Below are 26683 nucleotides of genomic sequence, written 5' to 3'. Positions count from 1 at the left end.
GGGCATCTCTGCCTTCCATTGCCAACGTTCAGACTTCCCACACTTTTTATCCCAGACCTACTGTGCGCCTGGCTGTGGTAGCTGGAAGGCCGTCTGGGGCTGGTTCTCCTACGGCCGTGTGACTCGGGGATGTCGCCTCACCTCTTCAAACCTCCAGCTATCCACGGGCACGACGAGGAAAGGAGCGGCTCCTACCTCACAGGCCTTTCTGAGGGATTCGAGCACAAAAGCACACCATAACTGCTAGCCACGCTAAAAAAGCTGGTCCTGAAATCAAGGCCAGCTCCTCGGTGAGGATGATGATTAATTTTTCAGACCACGTAAGAGCCAAGATTAGCCTTCTCCTGAGAATCTTTGCGTATCTCTTAAGCCCTCCGTTATCCGCAAGAGAAAACAAACCGATCCATTAAACGGTTTGCCTCGGCCCTCCCAGAAAATCATCAGGAACACGCGGCGACCGTGGATAAACGGGTGGGAAACTCCTGGTGCGTAGACACAGGCGATATGCCCACTCGATGTTGATTTTCCGACCACCAAAAGATTCCTTTTTACGGACCTGCTGGAGTTCTGCGGATTAACAACTCCGGGCGGGGCGCTCAAGGCACTCGAGGCCCCCAGCCCGGCCAAGCTTCCCCAGGCCCGGAGAAGGTGTGATTTCAGACATAATGGTAAGGATGGGGGGGGGGGGGGGCGGGGGCGGAATGCAGGCCTGTGTGTGAGGTGATTGTAACCAGAAACACCTCGGCAGGCATCTCGCTGCTGTCCTGAGTGCTGCTGGCAGGCAGCCGGGCCCCCGGAGCCGGGAGCCGGCCAGAGGTGCCCCGGCTGGCCGCTCACCGCCCCTCCGGGGCCCGGCCCGGGTGATAGCTTATCGGGCGCACTCGGGGGGGGGGTGGGGGGGGGGCGCCCAGCGCTACAACCGGAAACGCGGCTCAAGGCCAGTGGATGCCTGATGGAGAGGTTTGCGCCAGGGTGCGCGCAAGCCCGCGCTTAGGCTCCCGGTGCAGACCTGCGTCCCTGCGCGACCAGGTAAGGCGGCAGGTGGGTGGGGAGCGATGTTCCCTACGGGCCTGGCGAAGGCTGGTATTTTATAAGAACCAGAGGGGTGGGGAGGGGTGGGGGGGGGAGGAGGGGAGGAAAGCAGGGAAGGCAGGGGTCAGGGCTTCAGGGCAGGGATGCGGTGGGGGCGCACCCCAAGTTGTCGGTGAGGGGGTGCGCCTGCGAGAGGTATGTCTGACCCCTGATGCGCCTTGTCACCTTCCCACAGCGGGGCTCGACACGCCCCGCCTCTGGCCACGCGTGGGTGCCCTCCGTTCCTCTGAGACGCCAGCATGCATATTGGGGCGTATTGGGAGGGGGGCGAGCGTGTTGGGGTTGAGGGCCCGTAGTCAGAAGGTCGTTGTATACGTTAGAACATGAGGGGGATTTGGAGCCCAAAGCCCTGAGTTTGACTCCAGGCTTTCCAGGTTTTACTGTGCACTCTTGGGCCAGTAGCTTAACATCTCTGGGCCCAGCCTCCTCATCTTGCAGGGACGAATCCTAATAACAACTCGGCGGGCTGTCGGGCTTCAGTAAGGTGATAATTTGAAAGATCGTTTTAAAATAGAGCCTTATTTTGGGTGGTCTATTATGAGAAAGTTCTGGCACCGTCTAGAGAGAGTCGACCAGCAGCCGACTGGGATGTGCGTTTCCCCTGGAAGGGGACCGGCGTGGGATCAAACAGGTTGAAGCATGGCCTGCGTCTGCCCTGAGCAGGTGTCCCCGGTCCCAGGGAAAGACGTTTGGGAGGAAGAACACCCGAGGCAGTGACCTGCAGACAGGGTTGCAGAGCCCAAGCCAAGAGTGTTTCCAAGGCCTTTAACTGCAGGGCCCCCAATGAGGTGCTCACTGGGCCCTGGGAGATCGCGGCCAGATCCTGCCCCCCCCACCGCCCCCAGCGGGGCCTCTCCAGGGCGCGCCCTCAAGCTGGTCCAGCCGCGCTCCCAGCGCTCTTACAGCTCACTGGGACAGCCGGGACCCGCGGGCAGACGCGCAGACAGACAGACGCCTCCGGGTGCCGGCCGGTCTCCGGGTGCGCCCGGGTCTGCGAATCAAAGGAGGAGCCTCCTCCGGTCACCCTCTCCCCCTGCTCCGCTCACCCGGGAGCGCCTAGCGGGTCTCGAACTAGTCAGCTCTGGTGGCCCTAGCCCCTTTCTCAGGCACCCGTCAGGGTTTACGCCCCATCTCCTCGCTTTAAGCAGGGGGCCTCCACCTATCCAGCAGGGACTCCGGAAAATTATATGCAAAATCGACTATCGAAGTGCGTTTTCCCTTCTTTGGTGCAGAGAAGAGCCTTCTTGTTATCATCGTCTCCGTAAGATCTGCATTGCCCCAAAGGCTACCAAGCCCTCTTCCCCACCAGGTCCTCGGGGGCCTTATCCTTGGTGCAGGGTGGAACGTTCCGGGTTGTGTGTTCTTCTCCTACATCTACCTCGAGGTGGTTGACTGTGCAAGACAGCACGTCAGGGCGTACACATCTCAAAAAGGTTCCTTCCAAAAGCTTCAGGGGAAACTGAGGCCCAGAGGCCGAGACAGCCAGTTAGAGGCTGAGGGCAAAGCTCGGGTCCCTGGGCTCTGAATCTAACGCTGGTGAGAATTCCCAAATATCATGAGTCCAAAACGGGGCCCGAGGCAACCTCCCAAATGCCCTAGGTTAAGGTGGTGGCTTCCGGCCATTGTTACCCTTTAGTGACACACCCTGAGCCGGTCTGAAGGACAAACACTTGTATGGAGTGTGGACCTGCCAACGTGGGAAGGTAAAGGGCCTCGCTTGGCTCTTTGCTAAGTTAGTGGGGTTTTGGCCTTTTGGATGACAAGGTGTCCTCGGAGAAGCTGATGAAAACTATGGCTTTTCTCCACAAAAATGCACCAGCGTCCCCAGTTTTGCAAACAGCATCCAGTGCTCTGCAGGCCCTGGAGGGCCATCCACAGCAATCACGTGAAAGTCACTTCCCTTGGAAGGGAAGATCCAAAACCCGGGCAGAGGCTGGTTTGGGGAACGCCCCCGGGGTACCACGAAGAGGCTTGTCCCCAGGAGTGTGGGCGATTCTCCTGCGGCACAAACACACCTCCGCCATCATTGGCGTGGCCTCGCATCCGCAGCCAGGCTGCGGGGTAGCCGGGAGAAAAGTTCAAGTCTCCAGCCCAGGCTCCGCTGAAATGGTCCTTAACGCCCCAGCCCCTTCGGCCTCATTGTTTATCCATCTGAACGACTCCCCTTCCCCGGCCCACTCCCACCCCCACTTTTCCGAGGTCGACTATAAAAATAAACTATTTTTCCTTGTTAATAAATCTCCGCCCGGCGCCCTCTTTTAAAGAACTCAAAAAAAAAAAAAAAAATCACTGTGCCCCGCGCAAGCGAGCAGAGAGATTAATCTCAAAGCAGGATTTATGTGGCGCGGGCATCCTCAAACAATTGGAGTCATAAAGTGAAATGAGATTCGGAGGCGGGTGGGGGAGGGGGAGGACCTCGGGAACCACAAACACATTTGTGTAGCTAAACAATGTGGAAACTCTTAAAGACCCTTTTTCTGCAGACATCTTGCAGCAACGACGCTTCCCTGTCAGCCCGCGGGAAAGGGAGAGAGATATATTAACTGAAGACACAATCTAAAATTACTTAGGGGTTTTAAACATGCGGGCAATGGGGGCGGGGGCGCTGATAAACTGTTGTCCATATTTCCTTCTCTCGGTGTATTATTTCCAAGATATTTCACCCCCCCCCCCCCCCCCCGTCACAGTGTCCCCTCCCTCCCCACTCCTTCTTTTCTCTCTCCATTCATTACGTTGACTAGCGTGCAGGGGCCGAAGCCTGGCGGGACTGGAGCCCAGCGGGCAGGATCTTGGTTTGAGCCAACGCGTCCCGGCGCAATTGCACCAGTGCGTAAAGACGCGGGTGGGGCGCACGGCGCAAAGGCAAAGGCGCAGGGGCTTAGATGGGTCACATCTGCCTCTGGGTGACCTTTCTCAGAGCCCTTTTCGTTGCTCTCTAGGCTCTTCCGGGCTTTAGAAATTCCAAGCCTTGGGCAGGAATTATGCGCGGCCTTGGGGAGGATGGCGGAAAGCCCTTTTCTTCTGCCCCAAGAGTTAGGGCTCGAGAACACACTAGCCCAAGACGTCAGGGGCCCCGGCCCTGATCTGTAAGTTTAGAGCTGGTTACAGCCTCCTTCAAACGTCTGGGCTTGGGTTTAGGCTGGCTGGACTCCCCGGGCTTGGGAGGACGCGCGTAGAGTTGTCTTAAAAGTCTGGAGAAATGGGGAGCCCCGGGCCGAGCGCTCATCGTACCCTAGATGTGGCATCTAGAGCAGGACTCACACAGTCAGGATGACTGTTCATCCCCGTGTGAACCGGGTGGTCGAGTTAATTAGCGTCGTGGTGCGCCTGGTTGCTCATCTGTAAAATGGGGATATAACGGTACCTACCCCTACCGATTGTTGGTCGAGTAGAAGAATATAAAGCTTGATGAAAAGCATAGGTGGTCCATGAGTTCCAGATGTTTTTATGGTTATCACTTATTATGACCGAGTTGTGAGAGCCTAGCAGGGGCCACAAGACGGCCCTGTTCCTCTACAGAGGGGACGCAGGCCACAGAGAGACATTCAGTGTCCCAGAGGGGATAAGGATACAGTGAAGATTGAAATCCTGATTTCTGGATCCATTCATTGGTTCGATAAATACTCCGTTGTTGTCAGGGTCCGTTCTGCACCCTGGGGACCCAGCGGTGACCAGGACGGCCCTCTGCCCCGTGCAGCCCGCCCATCACTGGGGAGAGGCCGAGGTTGAAACTAACAGCGCCTCGTTCTGGTGCCAAACTCTTGCCTGCGCGATTCCTTAACGCCTTTCTGGTCACAGCTGGGGCGTTGCAGACGGACCCCTGCCCCCAGGGGGGCACACAAATGCGGAGGACAAGGGTAAAAAAAAAAAAGGGGGGGGGGCAACCACGGAGGACGCCACAGTGGCCGCCGCTCAGCGCCAGCCTACGACCAGCGACGCGGCCTCGTCCAGGCCGCCGGCTGCGGCTGTCGCCCTTGCGGGGCGGACGGCCAGCAAAACGTTTCCAAACGTGTCTGGGCCCGATTCCGGAGGGTGAGGCAATCCCTCTGGCCCACGCTGCCGGCGGACCCTTTATTTAGGCGCGTTTCAGCCGGGCAGCGCCTCTTAGGTCATCTTTTCTGGGTCTGCGCGGGGAAATCTGCTGTGAGCGCACCCGGCGACCCTCCGCTCTGAGTGGCCCCCACGCCGGCTGTCCCCCCGCCCCCGCGCCGACAGCCAGGGATTTGCTTGGGGGCGGGGGCGGGGGCAGAGGCCGTGCCGCCGGGGCGATGCTGCTCTCGGTGCCTGGCGAGTGTGGCCGTGGCCGAGGTAGAAATTCCAGCCCCAGCGCGCATCTTCAAATAAAACAAAACGGAGAAACTCCGCTAGACTTTTTACCAAAAATGCCACCTTGTTATAAATCCCCCCCATCGGATGTCGCTCGCCTTATCCGAGTGGAATTGTCACATTCTCCGGACGTTATATGGAATCGTTCAAAATTTCCTGAATTTGCCAGCCGGCCCACATCTGCTCCAATGGGGACAACTGTCCAGGTTGTATTAGCAAGGGTGAAATGTTCCACCCTCCAGCCTTGACTCTGAAGGATATACCGTCTCCTGAAATTTCCAGATACTTCTGGTGGTTTTTCCTTTGCCAAATGTCCCCATGCCCCCGGGCTTGGGATGGAGGGAGAAGAGTGGGGTTTGGTGATGCAGGTGGTGCGGGGGACTGTCACCTTGGCCTCCTCTCCGAGGAGATGTTCTCACTTTCATAGCCTAGGGAAGGGCCTCAAATTCATCCCCAGGTTTCCCACCTGGAGGCACACACATCCCTCCTACTCACCCACATACCCACAGAAATAGAAAATTAAAGCACTTCCAATCATCCAGATGCTCGATCTCTAAACTCCCCCCCCCCCCCCCCCCCCGCCAAAGATCCAGATAATTAAGTATACATGGGAGAGGGGAAGCTAAGCCCCAAATTTCTGGATCATTTTCCAGGTTTTTTCATCCGCATATTCTCCAGGAAAGTGTAGATACACGTTTTATCTCGAAAGGCAAACACAACACGATGAAACAAAAAATCCTGTATTTGTGTGTTCGGTTTGAGCAGCCCTCTCCCTGCACTTAGCAGCTGCACACCCCTCAAACCCAGCGGGGGCAGGGGACAGCCGGGACGGTCCGTTGGCCTGGGTTGGGGACAATTCTGTTGACTTTTTCAGCTTCGGAAATGTCCGTCAGATCTCACCCTCTAGCGGATACCGCTCTGTGCCCGGGCTCCAATTTCTGACCCTCGCGTTTCCTGTAGGGCCGCTCCAGGAGAGAGGGTCCCTCTGGCATCTTGTGCTTCTGGCAGAGCCCGAGGGTGGGGGTTCAGGCTACACGTCCAAACGCCGGTGACAAAGCTTCCCCAGCAATTTGGGTATCTGGGTGTTTGGAAAGAAAGACTGGCGGCGGAGGGGCCGGGGGTTGGATTAATCCAGGCGGGCTGGGTCTGGATTCTTTCCCTGGCTTTCATTTCCCGGGGTGTAGAGCTCTGCCTGGGAGCAGAAAAGTCTGAAAAGCGAGATGGAAAAGTCCCTTCCTCCAGGAGCTGCTGGGAGACCTCGCTTGGCTATTGCCCTCTGGTCTTGGGGGACATTCTGGAGGGCGCAGTGACCCCTCGGCTTTTGCAATTGGAGGGAGGGGATGAATCGGGGTCCTGTGGCTGTATTCCCGTGAGGGCCCCCGCAACTTCGTGCAAAAAGGAGGTTAGGATTTGTGAAGGACCCATCCTCTGCTCTTTGGTCTCCCAAGGACGACTGTGAAACTGTACCTGAGTCACCGGCAAGGTCCTGGACCCCACTCACGTTCCCCAAAACTTTCCTTAGCTCATAGACCTCCTTCCTCTTGGAGAGGACATCCAGAGTTTTTATTACCTCGAACAATCCTCTCACTAAAACCTGTTCTCTACCGTTGGTCCCCCACCTACCTTTGGACTCCGATTAAACGGGGATGCCTGGGGAGGGAAGGGGGTTGGGAATGTCGTTATCAAAATCAGAATCGTTCTGGAGTCCGAATGCCTGAGCTGAAACTCTCCCCTCACTTGCCCAGTGGCATTGGGCAAAGGATCTAACCTCTCTGAACCCCCTCCTCCTCCTCGGTGAACCGTGATGATAACAATCCTTCCCTCATAGGGTTGTTAGGGGAAGAGAGGCACGTCGGCACGAGTTCTCAGCCAGAGGGTTGTGGAGCGCAGGCAGCCACGGGGTGCTAACACAATACATGTACATCCATGCGTCGTGGGTCTAGTCCAGAAAGGGCAGTGTGCATGTAGGATACCTTCCCGTGCAGCGGTGTGGCTAGGTGTCCCCTTCTCACCCCTACTGCGAGTTTTCAGGCTCTGGGTTCCAGTCCAAGCCCTGCCCCCTTTCTAGCTGGGTAACGCTGGGCAAATGTTTTCCCTCTCTGTACCTCTAGGGCGCAGAGGGAGAAAGGAGTCTGGCCTCCGGGGTCTTTGTGGGGATCAAATAAGCCTGTAGGTGCGCGGCACATGGGAGTGAGATTGAAAGATACAATATCACAGCACGTCGTAACAAACACATAAGCACAGCCTAACACAATATACACATCCTAATGGAAGGTAAACGCGGTATAATATCCGATATTACGATGTGTTATATTGTATTATAATTCTGGGCACACGTGTGCGCACTGGGAGGGACTGACTGCCTTAGCCAGGACGTGCTTCGCCACTGCAGTGCCCGTGGGGGACACAGGGGCTTGCTAACCCACTGTTTCCCCAGTGGTGGCCGACTGGGGTTTCGCAGCGCGCACGAGCCGCTGGCAAAACGCGAGGACTTTCGCTTTCTCCCGGTGGCGCTGCCCCGGGCGGGTTGCACCCGGCCCGGGGAAGGTTTTAGGAGGCTCCCGGGCACTAAAAAGCCCAGGCAGGCTCCGGCGACTCCGTGGCGGCAGCCAGTTAACCCGCGGACACCTAGGAGACCGTGCGTCCGAGGAAACTCGTGACAGCGCAGCGCGGGGCGAGTGCAAAGGCGCGCCGCTTCTGGAGAGCGTCGACCCCGCGGAGCTGGAAGTTTGGGGCAGGCAAAGGGAGGACCTGCAAACATCTACCCTCTCTTCTTTCCCTTCCGCACCAGAAGGCAGAGCCGGCAGGGAGAGGGCACGGTGGGAAGCAGGGCAGGTTTTCCTTTACGCGCTGCTTCTCAGGACTTAGGCGGTCCGGAAGATGCGACGTCTACCTAACCGCCCAGAAACGATTTTTTTGGAGCCCTTTCTTTGGCTCTGTAAAGGCACCACACATCAGCACGATCGTGTGCAGCGGTGGAAATCATTGGCGAGAACCCCAGCTCACTTGCACGCGGAACAACTTGCCCACAGAAACATAGGCACGGAGGGGTACTAGCTGCACCCCAAGTCGCTGGCACGTCGGCATTATTTGCACACCGATCATCGCTTGCATATGCTGTTGGGAGATCCCGAGCCACGCTTAATTTGCGCATAACCGTCTGCAGACCGAATCGTCTTTGCGCGCCCAGTTATCTGCACGCGCTAGCGAGCGTACACCGCCGCCATTGCACTTTCGCACGGCCCTAGACACGCACCCACACGCTCGGACCTCGGGGTGTTAACGAGGGGCACGAGATTGAGATCGCCCATCTAATCGGGAAAGGTTCGGAGTTTAGAGGGGAAAACTCTCCCTCCAGTCCATGTTGGGTCTTTTTCTTCGTTGTTCGTTTTTTTTTTTTTTTTTTTTTCCGGACAGAGGTCGGAAGCCAGACAATTTTCCCGCTAGGAGACACAGCGGGACAAAGGCCAGCCGGTGGGTCCCCAGGTTTGAGTAGTCCAGATACGGTTCCGGGGTTCCAGGCAGCGCTCGGAGCGCAGAGCTCTCGGCACGGCCTCCGCGCCTCCCCCGAGCCCCCGAGCCAGGTGGGGCCGGGAGGGAGACCCAGGGCCTGCGCTCAGAGGCCGGGGAGTTGTGTTTATTTTCCCGTTATTCTTGGCCGCCGTCCACGCGATTATTTGGAGCAGCGCAGGGACCTTCGGGGAGAGCTGGGGCCTTGGGGGGTGGGGTGGGGGTCCCTTTGCCAGGCCCCACGAGTTTTATGGCGCCGGAGCTCGGAGGGCGAAATTACAGGCGGAATCAAAATGTGTAAATTATAGGTTTGTGTTGTAAAGAGGCCTGAGCGCGCCCGCTGGAGAAAGGCGGTTGTGGGTTCCCGGCGGACCCGAGCCAGCGCCGCGCGCGCCTCTGCGCGCTGAGCTTTTGCCGGTTCCACCCCCAGGCGCGGGGAGCCTGGACCCCGGGGCGCGGGGACACAGGGCCGCCACGCAGGCCCCCGGGCTCCGGCCCGCACCGCGTGGCCTCCCCGGCCGGCCGGAGAGAGAGGCAGCAGGCCGACTCCCGGCCTCCGGCGCGCCAGGCTCGACGACCAGCAGTCAGGACCGCGGGAGCCGGGGCGCTGTCGCCCTCCTGCCGTCCCCGCCGCGCTGGCCTTTTAGCCGCAGCTCGCCAATTAGGTTTCGTCGGAAATGCCTTTAGGTGCCCAGCCGCGAGCGGAGCGAAAGCTCGTTGAAGAGTTTAGACGCGTGTGCCTTGGCGGGTCGCCGGAGCGCGTTGGAAAGAATTTCAGAAACATCGCCGTTCAAGCTCTCCTGACTTAATTTTAAATTATTTGGCTTTTCTTGGGTTTCTTCTGCATTCCCTTCGCCGTCTTATCTCTTCTTTTCCCCCCTTTCAAAAAAAAAAAAAAAATTTCCCCTTACCTTCGCTTCCTTTCCCCTCTCCCCCTCCGGGCTGGCCTCCTGCCTGCCTGCCTGCCTTCCTTCCCTCCCTCCTGGATCCCGTCTTTCCCCTTACATGTTCGATTTTCTTGCTTCTTTCTCTCCTTTTTCTCCTCACAGTTGCGGGATTTCAAAACCCCCTTCCTTCGGGCGTCTTTCCCCTTATTTACACCATTTTGCATCCCTCCACGCTCCCTTGTCCCTTTCTACTTTGACTCTCTCCACTTCTTGGCCTAGGATGTGTTGCCATTGTACGTCAACGTTCTCCCGTTAAGGAAAACCAACTGCAGCCGGTCACACTGGCCCGAAGAAAACCAGAAAGGGGAGGAGAGCATTTTAAGAACCTTCCAGAAGTCCTGCGTTGGGTTAGCACCAGCCCTTCCAGGACCGGGTGTGTTGGAGAGGCGGAGGGGCTGGAAGGTTACTAAGAGCTCAGATGTTCCATAGTCAGTGGGACTGCCCATTGGGACGGGTGACATACCCAGCTGCCAGCTGTCCCTCCTATGTGTTACTACTGCCTGCCTGTGCGTACCAGGCTCTGTCCCCCTCTGAGGCCCATTTGATTCCCACCTCCGTTCTGAGAGCCCAGGCGACCGCCTTGCCAATGGTTGGGGAGAATTTCAAGAAGGCAAAAAACCCATCCGATGTTAAAATCCTTCTCAGACCACCTAGCTGCCTTCCAGGATGACAGATGTCTATTTCCCAGCCCCACCACCCGGCCCACGCCTCCCCCTTCTCCACAGCTGTTCATCCATTGTTATATTTATTAGGTAAATATAAATCCCATAAATACACCTGCATGAAAAGCGTCATGTTCCATAATTTGCTGTTCAGAGCCACCAACATCCATCTTCCCGCCAGTCCCCGTCTTCGGTTTGACAAGGAGGGTCCACACTCTGGCCCCTTTTGCTAAGTGATGAGAATATTAACATCTGACCACGCTGCCCCCGTAAGTAGCCTCTACCCCATCTACCTTTCCAAAGCTTCCTTATTAATAAGAGGTCATTTCCTCCCCAGGCCTTAAACTCAGCCTGCAGTGCGGACCAGACGGGGAGAAAATGTTGACATCTCTCCGCCCTGTGGCAATGCCGGGGTGATCATAGTGTCCTTCGGGGAGAGGCTGGCTGGGGACCCATGCTGGGGGCGTCTGGAAGCAGAGAAACAGGTGCTCCTGTGTGGAGATCACCGAGGGGACTTCAGGGACAGAAACACTGGTAGCCGCTTCACAGTTCATTTTCCCGGAGCACATGCTCTTTATGTCTGGCTTTCTGGAATGACCCAAGCAGCTGGCTGATGAGCCCTATTTCTTTCAGTCGTTACTGCCTGGCTCTCTTAAAGCTCAGACACCACGAAGAAGATGGGTAAAGATGGACATATGTAATTAGCACACGGTGCTGGCGAGGGCGTGGGGAACAGGAAATCCCAGAAGCCATGAGCACAGAGAAGATAGATGGTTACAGCCAATACGGGGAGGGGGGGATTTGATGTACCCGCCAAAACCGGGAGAGCACTACCCTTTGACTCAGCGACTCCTCCCCCCACCCCAGATGTTGCCCCTGCAGATGTGATCCTACAACCTGCCAATTGCAAATGTGTACAGATCTTCAATGTGGCACTTCTTTGATAGGAAAACAAATTGATAGCTTGGTCCGTTTTAATGGGGTTCTGGTTAAATTAACTGTGGGGAAAGGAACAGGGAAATACTATGCAGCTGTAGAGAAGCCTTGGGGGGGGGGGGGGCGCGTGGTTTCTTCCCGAGAAGAGATCCCTGAGATTTCAGGGAAAAAATTGTAAAAACTGTAAACTTCAGAGTAAAGGTTCCTTAAAACCTGTGTCTAGTGTGTTACCCTTTGCGAGAGGAAATACAATTGGGTACCACCGTAGTCACTTCCAGAGGCCAGCTGGATAATGGGCAAGACAAGGGGATTTCCTTTCATCGCGCTTTCTCAGCGGCCAGAAGTAGTTTTCTTAGAAGCACCTTTTTTTCAGGTTGTATTTTTAAGTCATCCCTCCAGCCAATCTGGGGCTCAAACGCACCACCCCGAATTCAAGAGTCACACGCTTCACCCACTGAGCTCCAACCAGGCACGCCGGAATTCATTTTTAAGTGAACTGGTAAAATACTAGAAAAATGGTTGTTGTCCTCGTGGTTCTTTTCTTAGGACTCCCCCCTCCCCTGCCCGCCCCCCCCATGTCCCCCCCATTACCCCCTTCTCTCCCCCAGCTTCAGCGTAGGGATCACCACCTGACGAACGCTCACTGTGGGCAGAGGTTGGGCCAAGCCCTTTCAAAAATATCTCATTTTATCCCCACGTCGCTGTGCCAGAGAGGCCCCATTTTACAGGTGGTTAAACGGAGGCCCTAGGAAGAAACTTCCTGCCCAGAGTCCTATACTTAGTAGGATGCTCTCCAACCCAGATCATCTGTTTCTGCAGCCTAATAGCTGCCATTGAATTGACCCCTATTTCAGCTTCCTCCTTCTCTTCTACATTTTTTTTCCTTTTCCCAACCGCGGGAGCCCCTCTCCCACCCTTAATTTCCACCCTACCTCCCCACCACCATTCACAACGAGTAAATGGAAGAAGTGCTTGCAAGGGGACAGCTAAGTCCAGACCAAAGTGAGTCAACAGGTTCTGCTACACATCCAAAGACAGTTGGCCAGGACACACGGTGGCAGATGGCACCGAGGTGGGCCTGACAGAGACCCAAGTGAGCCAGGCGTGCCCCTTGGCCGTTCACAGGAAACTCACCCGTGGTCTCCGTGCTTCCAAAGGATTTGGTCCCAAGCCTGCCCTTCTCCCCTGCAGTTCCCATAAATCCTAGCAGGCCTCCCTTCCCGGAGCCGGCGCTAAGCCCTGAAAGGTAATGGGGTGTGAGAATACAGCTTCGAAAATTGCTCGGTTAAGATCCGGATGTGGGGCTAGGATTCCTGTGGGGATCCCTTAAACATAGGAGCTAGGGCTGTTACCGAAATTCCTCTTATCTGAGGATTGGGCTTCTGCAAGTAATGCCTTCAGACTTCAAATGCATTCCTTGGCTACCAGAGCAACGCCCCAGGAAGGTACGAGGAATCCTATTTTTTTGGCGGATGGGACTGAGGCACGGCCAGGCCAGCGAATCGCTCTTGAGAACCGAAGATGTCTAAGGCGCTGCGCGACCGTCAGAGATGCTGAAATGCGTGTTCCAGCCACGTGCGCTTGTATATTGTACAGAATACATTTCAGCTCTGTCTAAAAAGTTGCATAATGAACCCATGTTTCCTTCTCGGCCCCTCCTGCCACAGTCCTTTCCCTTGCTCCCAGGCAGTTCCAGCTGTGGCCCCTTTCTTGTATATTTCCTGGACACAATCTATGCACAATTAATTTCTTCTGATTTGAATGGTTACCTTTGATATTCAACATATAGCCGCGGCCCGGTGGGTGAGAGCCCGGGTGCCTGATCCACATCTGGAGCCGTGACTTTTTAGCTCTGTGTCCTTGGGCAACTTCCTTAACTTCTCTGGCTTGGTGTTCCCACCTTTAAATTTTTTTTTTTTTTTAATGTTTATTTATTTTTGAGAGACAGAGTGTGAGTGGGGGAGGGGCAGAGAGAGAGAGAGAGAGAGAGAGACACACACACACACAGACACAGAATCTGAAGCAGCCTCCAGGCGCTGAGCTGTCAGCACAGAGCCCAACATGGGGCTCAAACCCACAAACTGTGAGATCATGACCTGAGTTGAAGTCAGAGGCTTAACTGACTGAGCCACCCAGGCGCCTCTTGGTTTTCCCATCTTTAAAATGGGATTGATACTATTACCTGCCTTAAAGGTTTCCTATGAGGATCAAATGTGACAAAACATGTTAAGCATCTAGGATTTTGCCTGCCACCAAAAAAAAAAAAAAAAAAAAAGGCAACAAAAACCCCACCATACAATGAATATTAGCTTTTAACGTTAATTATTCATAGCTAAATAATAAATAATTATGCTCTGTTCCCTCTGTGTTGCTGTCCCTTCCTCCTTTACCAGTTCCTTTCGGATGGAGGTCATGGTCTCTTAGCCCATTGCCAGAAAACTAACTGAGGAAAAAAATTTCTATGTAAGTTACAAATGTTACAAGCTGCAACATTTGAAAAAGGAGGAGGATGCTAAAATTCTGGAATCCTGACTTCCTCCAAATGGAGAGTCCTTGGCAGTGGTGTACAAAGTAGAATTCGGATTTCTGTTACTACTCCGTGTGTGTGTGTGTGTGTGTGTGTGTGTGTGTGTGTGTGATATCAGCAGCTGAGGCAAATGCCTGAACCCAGAATCTGGCCACTTTGAATGTGGGCAGACCTCAGTAAGGAAGGAAGTTTGCATTAAACTTGAAAATGTTTGTGGTCATATTAAAAAGTAGGGTGGCATTTACAAATTTAAGGCTGCCGCACAAATAGAAAAGATCTGTGGACTTTTGAAATGAATTCTTCTGGATAAAAATGCATTCCCTTTCCTAAGTGTGTTGGAGCACTGTTTACTTAAATTAATCCTATCTTTGCACAACATATTGGCGTGGCCTTGGAAGCAAGGGTTTCCTCTGCATTCCTTGGAGAGAACTTGCTGGTTGGCCAAGGAGGGGCGGCTGTGGTTTAGGGAGTGGCGGAAGGTCTCTGTACCTTATGGAGACAACCGCAAAGGTTGGGTTCTTCCCTGGAGGTGTGTTTTTTTGAAAACGACCTTATAATTCTTTGCAAAGATCATTATACAGTTGGATGGTAAATGATGCTTTTCTTTCTTTCTTTCTTTCTTTCTTTCTTTCTTTCTTTCTTTCTTTCCTTCTTTCATCATTAGCAAGTAAAATCTATCCCTCTCCCCTGCCAGGAAAGAAGCCAAAAAAATAAGAGGGAAGCAAGCAAAATCATAAATATGCTGAGTCTGAGCTTTTCATAGCAACAGGAACAAAGACTTTGTGGGCCTTTTCTTCATGCTTGGAAAAAAAATTCTCACATACATGAAAGTACACTGATTATATCAAGTGCCTGTGTGCTTAACACACAGAAAAAAAACAACAACACAGATTAACCTGTGGTCATACGTGCTGCAAAGCTTTTTTTAAATAGCAGAAGCAAAATATTATAAAGGTAAAGTGGTTTCTCCTTTTCTGATACCATACCTCCTGTCTCTTCCTCTCCTCAAATATAACCACTATCAGAATTTTGGCAAATATCTGCCGCCCACAGTTTTATACTTTTATGAAAAACACACTTCTCTAGAAGTGATACAAAATATGAGTTTGTGGGGCGCCTGGGTGGCGCAGTCGGTTGGGCGTCCAACTTCAGCCAGGTCACGATCTCGCGGTCCGTGAGTTCGAGCCCCGCGTCAGGCTCTGGGCTGATGGCTCAGAGCCTGGAGCCTGTTTCCGATTCTGTGTCTCCCTCTCTCTCTGCCCCTCCCCCGTTCATGCTCTGTCTCTCTCTGTCCCAAAAATAAATAATAAAATGTTGAAAAAAAAAAAATTCTTTAAAAAAAAATATGAGTTTGTGGGGGTTTAAAACTTTTTTTATGCTTCTTTATTTTGGGGGGGAGAGAGGGAGCACGCACACACACGCACACACACACACACACACACACACACACACACACAGGTGGCGGAGGGGGAGAGGGAGAGAGAGAATCCCAAGCAGGCTCTGCACTGTCATGGCAGAGCCTGACAACAGGGCTCGATCTCACGCACTGTGAGATCTCACGACCTGAGCTGAAATCAAGAGTGGGACACTTAAAAGACTGAACCACCCAGGCGCCCCTGTGGCTTTTTTGTTTTTTAACTTGCATGAATCTTATACTGTGTATATAGTTCTACGATTTGCTTTTTTCCCCTCAACATCACCTTTCTGACAGTTGTGTTCAATTTGTTTTGACACATAGATATAATCTATAATTGCAAATATTATAAATATATTTCACTCATCCTGATTGCTACACAGCAGTTTATTATATAATAATAATTGTAGCTAATGCATGCATAGCAATTTCCAGGTGCCAAGCAGTCTATTTAATGAACTCAGTAAATGAAATTTTCTCTTAAGATGTATTTATTTTAGAGAGAGAGAGCAAGCAGGGAAGGGGCAGACGGTGGGGGGGGGGGGGGGAACAGAAGGTCCGAAGTGGGCTCTGTGCTGTCATCACAGAGCCCGACGCGGGGCTCGAACTCACACACCGTGAGATCACGACCTGAGCTCAAGTGGGAGATCAACCAACTGAGCCAGCCAGGCGCTCCAATGAATTTTTTTTTCTTTTCAAATTTTTATTTAAATTCTTTAGTTAACATATGGTGGTTTCAGGAGTAGAATTCTGCGTCTTATCAGTTACATATAACACCCAGTGCTCATCACAAGTGCCCTCCTTAATGCCCATCACCCGTCTAGCCCATCCCCCACCCATTTCCCTCCATTAACCCTGTTTGTTCTCTCTTGTTAAGAGTCTCCTATGATTTGTTTCCCTCTCTGTTTTCATTAAGTGAATTTATTTAATGAATTCTCCCACCTATGACATAGGTGCTATGGTTGCCTCATGACTTAGAGAAGAAAACTGAGGCATCCAGATGGAGTGCCTTGGCTGACTCAGTTGGTAAAGCATGACCCTCGATCTCAGGGTCATGAGTTCAAGCCTCACATTGGGTGTAGAGATCACTTTAAAAAAAATCTCCAAAAAAACCAAACCAAAACAAAACAAAAAACAGGCATACGGAATTAAGTAACCAGCCCAAGGTCACTTTCTCTGTTGACGGACATCTAGATTTTTCCCTGCTTTTTTTCACCATGATAAACAACAATACAGTGAACATCTTTGTGCCTGCTTCGTCACGGATGCCAGTTAGTACTCTCTGGGCAAGAGTTTTCAGCAAGCAGATACCCTAAGGAATTGCTGACCCTGAGAGTAAATACGTTGTGGGTTTTCACTAAACATTTGCGATGTCACATTGGCCTGTGTGATCTTGGGCAACCTTCACCTTGCTGATCCTTGGTTTCTTCCTCTGTAAAATGGGTTTCCTCAGGGCTGGCTTATAAAGGCTGAGGCAGAGATGAAAAGGGATGTCCAGGGTTCAGCAGGTGGCAGACTGGTAACTGTTACAGTCACTAATAAGAACGTTGCTGTCGCATCGGGCTGTGGGCTATATGTTGGCCAGGTTCTAACCCAGGGTACATTTGCCAAAGTTGAACAGTGATCTTTAGGACCGAACTGGAAAACTCTTCGTGGTTGCGGTCTCATTTTAAAGGATTGAAAATAAGGAACAGGAACGTCTGTTAAATGTTTTATTTATTTATTTATTTATTTATTTATTTATCCATTTATTTATTTTGAACATTTATTCATTTTTGAGAAAGAGAGACAGACTGCGAGCAAGGGAGGGGCAGAGAGAGAGAGAAAGAGAGAGAGAGTGAGGGAGACACAAAATCCGAAGCAGGTTCCAGGCGCTGAGCTGTCAGCAGCAGAGCCTGACGCGGGGCTCGAACTCACCAACTGTGAGGTCATGACCTGAGACGAAGTCGGAGGCTTCACTGATTGAGCCACCCAAGGGCGCCCCAAATGTTTATATCAAACCACACCAAACAACCCAGAGGGGGCACAATGAAGCAGAGACTCAAAGTACAGAACTGGGCCATCCCGGGCCAGCGGATGGCTGCTGTGTGACCTTAGGCAGACCACTCCACCTTTCTGTTTGTCTACTTCTCCACATCTCAGGAAAAAATAATTCTGCTTTCTTGCCTTGCAACTTAAGGCTGCTATGAGCAAACATAGATGGGCAGGCGGGGGTGGTGGATTGAATGAATCCTTTTTGGATTATTGAAAATAAAAGATCGGGGGTATATTTGATTTTATTTACTTATTTACTTTAGAGAGAGAGAGAGGGAGGGGCAGAAGAAGGGGGAGAGGGAGAGAGAGAGAGAAAGAGAGAGAATCTTTTTTTAAAAAATATACTTATTTATTTTTGAGAGAGAGAGAGAGAGAGCACAAGCGGGAAAAGGGCAGAGAGAGAGGGAGACACAGGATATGAAGCAGGCTCCAGGCTCTGGGCTGTCAGCACAGAGCCCGATACGGGGTTTGAACCCATGAACTGTGAGATTATGATCTGAGAGAGAGAGAGAGAGAGAGAGAGAGAGAGAGGATCTTAAGCAGGTTCCACGTCCAGCACAGAGCCCCATGCAGGCCCCGATCCCATGACCCTGGGATCACAAACTGAGCTGAAATCAAGAGTCGGATGCTAAACGACTAAGCCAACCAGGCATCCCTGGAGTATATTTAAAGACATTATTTTCTGTACCTTAGGTTTGGCCGGGCCTCCAGAAGCCATTTTCCTGTTGCGTACGTATCTAAAACGTTTCAGAAAATGTTATCTTCACTTCTGAAATTCGTTTTCCTTAGGAGATAGAGAGAACACGTTAGATTCGTGTGCTATGGAGTTTTTTCTCAATGCCGTACCAACCTCTGGCTCAGGAAAACGTTAAGGCTTTGTCTCCCCACTTACACTGAGGTGGCGGAAAGATGCTGGGGAGGAGAAGGTACCCAGACCGCAGCTCAGTCGGTTGTTTTGCCAACAATTGATGGAATTCAATTAGTTTTCCAAACCAGGTGGCTGATGGAATTGAGATTGAGTCCCTTGTCTTCCCGCCCCCTCGGCGAGGACGTTACCCGGCCCCCCCCCCCAACCTCGTCGTGTTTAAGATTTCTTCAATCGGTTATCAGCTAAATTCAGCTTCTTTTTTATGTCAAAAATAGCTCACTGGTAGCTTGAGTAAAGCCAACTGGCACCTCTTCAAACTGGTTTGTCTGAGTCTTCGAGCCACAGGAAACGCTCCGGCCCTGTTCCTAGCTGGGACGGCATTGACGTTGGTTGGAGTGGGGCCATTTTCATTTGCTAATAAAGCCCCAGAAACCACGGTGAAGAAGCGGATGAAAGATCCTGGCTGCTGCTGGTTGCTGGGAAACGGTACAGCGCACCCCCCCGGGGAAGGGAGAGGGTCAGAAGGAAACTCACCCAGAGAGCCAGAGGTGCTCTCCCAGCCAAGGGCGAGTCGCGTGCTGGCTACCTTACTCCTCCAGGAGGATGGTGTGGGAAAAACAGGGCTGCAAAGAGACAGGGGGTGGGTGAGAGACAGAGAGAGAGAGAGAGAGAGAGAGATCGAAAGCAAGGAGGACGAGGGAATACAAGTGTTTTGCTTGCGTAAATCAGCTGGGAGAAGAATGGAGAATGGGTGTCCTTGAAACACAAATGACTCTGGGCGGGGGGCGGGGCGGGGCGGGGCGGGGGGTGGGGCACTACATAGGTTATTGTTATTGTTATTGTTATTGTTATTGTTATTGTTATTGTGGTGGGTATTTTTGGAGGATACAATTTCGCCCAGAACAGGCTTTTGCTTACTTGTCAAGAACCTCACGGGCCAGGCACTGATGAGGCAACTGAGGCTCAGAGCGGTTTTAAGATGTGTTTTACGGAGATGCGTGTATGGGTGTCCAGCTGACAGGGGGTGGCTCTGTGATGTGCTTGTATGAATTTGCAGATCATGGAAGTCACTCCTTCCCAAAGTTCGGTCATTGTCAAACTCACTCGGGATTTTTGCCATTTTCAAGCACCGTCCATTCAATTTTCTTTCTTTCTTTCTTTCTTTCTTTCTTTCTTTCTTTCTTTCTTTCTTTCTTCTCCACTTTGGTCTCATCCTAAGCAATCACGAGTTTGGTGGGTTGGTCTATTTTTTTTTCAATAATAATCATTTTTTTTTTTTTTTAATTTTTTTTTTTTTCAACTTTTTTTTTAATTTATTTTTGGGACAGAGAGAGACAGAGCATGAACGGGGGAGGGGCAGAGAGAGAGAGGGAGACACAGAATCGGAAACAGGCTCCAGGCTCCGAGCCATCAGCCCAGAGCCTGACGCGGGGCTCGAACTCATGGACCGCGAGATCGTGACCTGGCTGAAGTCGGACGCTTAACCGACTGCGCCACCCAGGCGCCCCAATAATAATCATTTTTTAAAAACGTTGTATTTATTTTTGAGAGAGAGAGAGAGCAAGTGGGGGAGGGGCAGAGAGAGAGGGAGACACAGAATCTGAAACAGGCTCCAGGCTCTGAGCCGTCAGCATAGAGCCTGACGCAGGGCTCGAACTCATGAGCCGGTGAGCTCATGACCTGAGCCAAAGTCGGAGGCTTAACCGACTGCACCGCCCCGGGTGCCCCAGAGATAAGTCTTTCAAGGAGGTAATTCAGGTAAAATGAGATTGTTCAGGTGGGCCCAGGGCGTGATGCCTGGTGCCCCGGAAGAAGAGGTTAGGACATAGGCACAAACACACGGACAGGGGCGACCCCACGACGACCAGGGAGAGGGAGACCATCCACAAGCCAAGGAGAGAGGACTCAGAACGAACCAAAGCTTGCCAGCACCTTGGCCTTGGCCTTCCAGCCTCCAGAGCTGTGGGAAAATAAACTTCTGCCGTTTCAGCCCTACAGTAGGTCGTTAGGGTGGCTCTGGCCTACGAGTCTCAAGCAGACAGAATACAAACGCACAGAATACAAATGGTCCCGGCGGTTAGTCATCTACACGCATGGCTCAATTTCGATTCAAGGTGATGACGCAAACCACAAGAAATAATAGCGGGAACTAGAGTGAGGCTGCGCCTTCTTGGCACTTTCTTCGGAATGCTGTCATCCAGGAATGTGGTTATCGCACGAGGAGGGTGACTAAGCTCCAGGGATTCGAACCCCCTGTGATCTCTAGGTATAGATCCTAGGCCTCGGTGAACCGCAATCATTTTTCATCAGGGTGATGCGTGCTAAGGAGCTTATGGCGGTTCGAGACTCCGTGTGTGTTGTCAGATGTTTCCAATGGCCTCACAGGCCCGCGGAAGGGATGCTCATCTAAGAATGTCTTTCCAGCTATTCTGTCTTGGTGCGCGTCACTCAGCCCCCCGCTCACCACCATATGCCCTTCCCGTCGCCGACGAGACTACTTATATGATTTAATGAAGTCCCGAAATGTTTACTGATGATTATCACGTACCAGTGTTAACACACCCCAGCCCCCACAAGCTAGGGTATGCAGTTGGCAAGCTAGGGTATGCAGCTGGCGAGCTAGGGTATGCAGCTGGCGAGCTAGGGTATGCAGTTGGCGTATACCTTTCCTCACCCAGGTGGGTGCGTCTGGGCATGATCCCCATGGAAACCGTCGCCAATGAAGGAGGGTGCACTTGGCCCCTTCGGGCCACGGTGAGATGAGAATTTGGATGGGAGGAGAGGTTGGGGAAAATCAGACGGCATTGTATCGTGACTGTCACCTGTCCGTTTTATTAGACCATCGTGAGACCATTAAGACTGGGGGCTGGGTCTCACCCCCTGCTGTATACCTGTTGCCCAGCATGGAGCCCGCAACAGAGTGGTCATACGCTATGACGTAGCAATAATTGTCGGGACCCGTGTGATTTGCCACTCACTTCGCTTAATGGCTGGCATAAGCAAACACATTTAAAAGGGGCGTATTTCATTGGCCCATTAAACTGGGAAGTTCGAGGGCATGTCGGTTTCAGGCAGATGTGGATCAAGGACCTCAGTAATGCGTCCGTGCTCAAATAGGTTTTGGTATCCCCAACGCTGTATTCGTATGTACCTCTATTCACCTCTCCATGTGGGTAGATTCCACCCTTTCCTTTGAAAAGAAGGACCTGAAGGTTCCTTTCCAGACCGGCATTTGAGAGAGAGCTGGTATCACTTCTCGGCCTTTTTGCTAAGATCAAGTGAGAGAGAGCTGGCGATGATGTGGTTGACACGGAGTTGTGCAAGCCCCCCAGTCGTTTGTGGCAGATCGGCATGACAATGAGCTTCTTGAGGACAGAGATGCTTAGGGATTTGGGTCACTGCTGTAACATCAGCTCCAAGAATAGTGCTGGGCACACAGTAGGCACTCAGCCGATATTTATTTAAATCACAAGCCCCTGGGGGGCCCTGGGGGGCTCAGTTGGTTAAGCGTCCCACTCTGGATTCCGGTCCAGGTCATGATCTCACAGTTCGTGAGATCGAGTCCCACGTCGGGCTCTGAGCTGGCAGCGCAGAGTCTGCTTGGGATTCTCTATCCCTCTCTCTGCCCCTGCCCCCCCCCAATAAATAAATAAACATTAAAAAAAAACTTACAAGCCCCTGTTGGGTGGCCTTGGAGGTTGAGTTTAGAATAATGTGGGGTTAGAACTTTAAATGAGTTCCAAGTACAGCTCAGATGTACATCTATGAAATGTCTTTTGGTGGGTCCAGAGAAATGGATGGAAAAGAAAACTCAGCCTTACACCTGTGGGACAACAACTGAGTGCCAACCTTTGAGCTAAAGGTGGGGAGGTGTTATGGAAAATAAGTTAACTAATTAAAAATGGGGGGGGGGGGCGGGTGTTAAAGAACAGCCATGAAGTAAGGCTTGGTAAATTCAGTCCCATAGACTCCTCGGTCTGATTCGCCACTTGGGATTTCGATTATACCCAATTTTGTAGCGATCGTGCTCATCCGCGATGCCAGGCACTCACACAGCCTTACGTGTAACCCCTGCATTAGCCCTGCAAGCGGGATATTCCCTGCTTCATCTCAGATAAAGTCGTGGAGGCTGAGGAACAACCTATTCAGTATCGGTTTTCTTTTCCTCTTCGAGGCCAGACCACGTTGTTGTGGGTTAAGGGAAGCAGGTTTTCTCAATTCTACACATGGACCACAGAGAGGAAGGACGGTAATTTTGTTACATCTGGTAACCCTCTGTCAATGGTGTGTTAAGTGTTATACATGAATATCTTATTTAACCCACTTGGCAGTCCTGGAAGGGAGGTATTAGCGTGTCTATTTTGCAGAAGAGGAAACTGAGGCACAGAGAAGTTTAGTAACTTACCCGTGGTCACCCAAGTCGGCCTGTCTATGCCCTGGACCACGGCACACGAATGCCTTTCACAGGGGATCTGACTACTGAGCTCTCTTGCAAACATGCTTTGGCATTAAGAGTCTTTTTCCCGCCCCTGCCGTCCCTCAACGAGCCCTTGGCCAGGAGGTCCTTGGGTTGTTTTCACATCAACCTCTTGCTATCCCTCTTCCTTAATGTCCATGAAAGGAGACATTAGGTAGCGCGTGGAAGCGTTGCCATATTGGAGTCTGAAGAAATGTCCGCTGAATCCATGAGTGGTCACGTGAATGCGCCTTCCAGGCAACTGTCCAGGGCTACTGAGATGTGGAAATCGGGCTGTGGCTGGTGTGAGCGACTGGCTCCCAGCTCGACCCTCTGGCCACCCAGCCCCATGTCAGATTTCCCCACCGTGAAGCGAGCCGCTTTGGCTCTCGGGCCACGCTTTGATCTGCCTTCATAATCCGGCGGGAGAAGAACCGTGAAGTCAGCTCCGAGCAAGGCTGCCCCCTTCCTGCTCATTAGCCTCCTGGGGGCCTCTTGGTCTACTGGACCCCTCTACCGTTTGCTTTCTTTTTAGGGGTGTGGAAGAGGATAGAGCGCTTTGATAGAAATAAACAGAGACATTTAATATCTGGGGAAAAGAGGATGTTGTCCTTGTGACCTATGCAGGCTGCACAAACATCTTCTTTCGTTAAAATGTAAGTTGCTCCCAGCGCATTACGGATGTCTCACGGGAGATGGGTCAGCACAGATTCACTCACTGTCTCCTCATATAAATCGAGGCACGGGAGTGGGGGTGGGGGGGGTGATAGAACAGCTCAACCGGGGCAGCACGTAGCTGTGGTGTCATTAAACGGCACCTAGGTACCTCCGGGTGTTTGCTGAACCCACACCCTCGCTTTTGGGCTTTGACATTTTACACTCTCAGCTTGGTTCACCGCCCCTTTACAGACACTTCCTTTGGGAATGCTGCACGAGCTGATGTCTCGTCTCGTCTGGAAGTCGCCGCCTTCCAAAGAAGTGTGTCCAACGGTTCCCTCGAGACTGGAGTCGAGCGGCCTGCAGCAAATTTTGGGTAATTTGCCCTGCGCAACGGGGCTCTGAGCACCGATGCCATAGTGGACGCGTACATAAGCTGTTGTGCAAAACTGAGATTGAAGGAAGCCTGAAGGGGGAAAGATGGGGCGACAGGAATCACGATTATTGGGCATTCAGTGGGTTCAGGGAATGTGGGTGATATGTATTACTTAGCTGTGAGCAGGTGACACATATTTTTAAAAATTATTGTTTGGGGGGGAGGGGCAGGAAGAGAGAGAGAGAGAGAGAGAGAGAGAGAGAGAGAATCCCAAGATGGCTCCATGCTGTCAGTGCAGAGCCCTAGGTGGGGCTTGATCTCACAAACTGTGAGATCATGACCTGAGCTGAAATCAAGAGTCAGATGCTTAACTGACCGAGGCACCCTGGTGCCCCTGTAGGTGACACATATTATTTAGATAGTCATTTAACTATCTCCTTAATATGATAAGGGGAATCCTGAAATTACTTTTTTTCTAAAATTTTTTAAATGTTTATTTATTTTTGAGAGAGAGAGAGAGAGCGAGCGTGAGCAGGGGAGGGGCAGAGAGAGAGGGAGACACAGACTCCGAAGCAGGCTCCGGGTTCTGAGCTTGTCAGCACAGAGCCCGTGGGGGGGGGGGGGGGGGACCCGAACCCACAAACCCTGAGATTGTGACCTTGGTTCCCCAACCCCCATTCGGATGTTTAACTGGCAGCCACCCAGGAGGCCCTGGAGGGAGGTCTTTATGGTGGTAATTAAGTTAAAAGAGGTCATTAGGGCGGGCCCTAATGCAATATGACTGATATCCATACAAAAAGGGGAAATTTGGACACAGAAACACCACAGAAGGCAAACACCATTGCTGGCACCTTGATTTCAGAGAAGCCTCCAGAACTGGGAAATGATAAATTTCGGTTGTTTGAGCCACTCAGCCTGTGGTGCTTTGTTACAGGAGCCGTAGGAAACTAATCCAGCCTTGGAGAAGGGTCAAGGGCAGTGACTCCTTCAGGGAGCACATGTGTGCCTTTGGTGGCCAGGGAGAGTTCAGGGTGACTCATTTCAAACTCCCGTCCCGAGAGCCAGCCAAAGAACACGCCTGATGAGGGTCGGGGTTCTCTTGGCTTGGAAAGACCGCCTTGCGTTTTTACTGGCGCTTCTGGGAGGAAACGCTGTACAAGACGGTTACCGGCATCCGCGTGCGCATGGAAAGCATCATAGAGACGCGTCTAGGTATCTGCTCATTTTTCGTTACTGGTTAAATATCAGACCCTGATCGGGCCCAGTGACTGCACCAAAGTAATCACAACAGCTAACGTTTCCAGATCCCTCGCCTGGTGCTTTTCATCGAGGATCTCCCTAACCCCTCGCAACAATTCCATGAGGGGACGCAATAATTATCCGCTTTTCACACGCGAGAAAACGGGGGCCCGGAGATGTCAGGGCACTTGCCCCTCTGGGCAGGCTCTTGTCTGGTGGTGATCGCGGCCAGTAGGGTTCCACCCTCGCACCTGCCGGTGGGTAGAAAAAGGCCTCTTCCCTGTCTTTCCGGCAAAAGCCCTCTGATTGGATAGAATTTGGACACGTGCCTGTTGCTGAACCAATCATTGTGGTTGACGGATGGAAGATGCTGATCGGCCGCCTCTGGGTTAAGAGGCGTGAAGAAGGGGGTTATTTCCCAGAGAAATCCAGGGGCCTGGAGCCAGAGGAGGGGGTTGCCGCTCTCTGTGGCCCAGCAAGCTGTGGTAGGGAGCACCTGCCGTTGTTTTTCTCCGAAGCAGCTCACGGCTGCTGCCTCACTCAGCCCAGGTCTGTGTGTTTATTTATTTATTTTAAACGTTTATTTATTTTTGAGACAGAGAGAGACAGAGCATGAACAGGGGAGGGGCAGAGAGAGAGGGAGACACAGAATCTGAAACAGGCTCCAGGCTCTGAACTGTCAGCACAGAGCCCGACGCGGGGCTCGAACTCACGGACCGTGAGAGCATGACCTGACTGAAGTCGGACGCTTAACCGACCGAGCCACCCAGGCGCCCCAGGTCTGTGTGTTTTTGATGAACCAGGAAGTTGGTTCGATCTCCACCTGGCCTTAAGCAATTCTCCCTCACTCTTTGTCCACACCAGTCTCCCTGGTTTGAAGCCAGAAGCGCCAATCTATTTCTGATGCTTTAAATAACCACCCCTGGGCGTTGAACCCGGGACCTGAAACCGTGCCGCCGAAACCTTAAAACTCCTTTCCTGGGCAAAAACGGGAAGGTGGGGATAGTCGGGGCTGGATTCAGATCGGGGCTGTGTATCAGGTACCTATTGCCACGATAATGCCACGTAACAGGGGAGCACCACGCCGGAGGCTTCTGTGACTCTGGGTTAGCTGTGACTCTGGGTGGTCTGCCGGGTGGGGCTCGTGCAGGTGTTTGTGGTCAGTGGCAGCCGACGAGGTGGCTTTCCTGGTCTGGGCTGGGTTGTCTTACTCATGTAGGGCCCCGGCTGGGACAGCTGGCTAACTTAGCGGTGCGTCTCATCCTCCATCAGGCGAGCCCTGCCTTTGCACGGAGATGGCAGGGGGGCAAGAGAGCAGAAACCCACAAGGTGTCCGTTGTGTTGCTGTGCCATTGGCCTCAGCAGGTTGCAGAGGCCACGCCCGGAGCCGGTGCGGGAGGCAGCCATGCAAAGGTGTGAATACAGGACGGTGCGCTAAATTGGGTGATTGGGGCGCCTGGGTGGCTCAGTGGGTTGGGCGTCTGACTGCAGCTCGGGTCATGATCTCATAGTTCGTGGGTTCGAGCCCTGCGTCGGGCTCTGGGCTGACAGCCCGGAGCCTGGAGCCTGCTTCGGATTCTGCGTCTCCCTCTCTCTCTGCCCCTCCCTCCCTTGCGCTCTCTGCAAAATAAACATTAAA

General features: G+C 52.5%; 1 protein-coding gene across 1 annotated transcript in view; it reads left to right on the top strand.

Annotated features, from left to right (window-relative positions):
- The first annotated feature begins 981 nt into the window (after positions 1-981).
- Positions 982-26683, top strand: part of TBX5 (T-box transcription factor 5) — an 85599-nt gene continuing 59897 nt past the window's right edge. Inside the window, exon 1 of the mRNA XM_053902078.1 lies at positions 982-1029. The gene's annotated coding sequence lies outside the window, so the exon portion shown is untranslated. The remainder of the gene's footprint in view (positions 1030-26683) is intronic.

Source organism: Panthera pardus, unplaced genomic scaffold (assembly GCF_024362965.1).
Source record: "Panthera pardus isolate Hobbes unplaced genomic scaffold, ASM2436296v1 HiC_scaffold_15, whole genome shotgun sequence".
Lineage (NCBI taxonomy): Eukaryota > Metazoa > Chordata > Mammalia > Carnivora > Felidae > Panthera > Panthera pardus.
The sequence above is the reverse complement of the archived record's forward strand: the minus strand, read 5'-3'. Positions and strand labels throughout refer to the sequence as shown.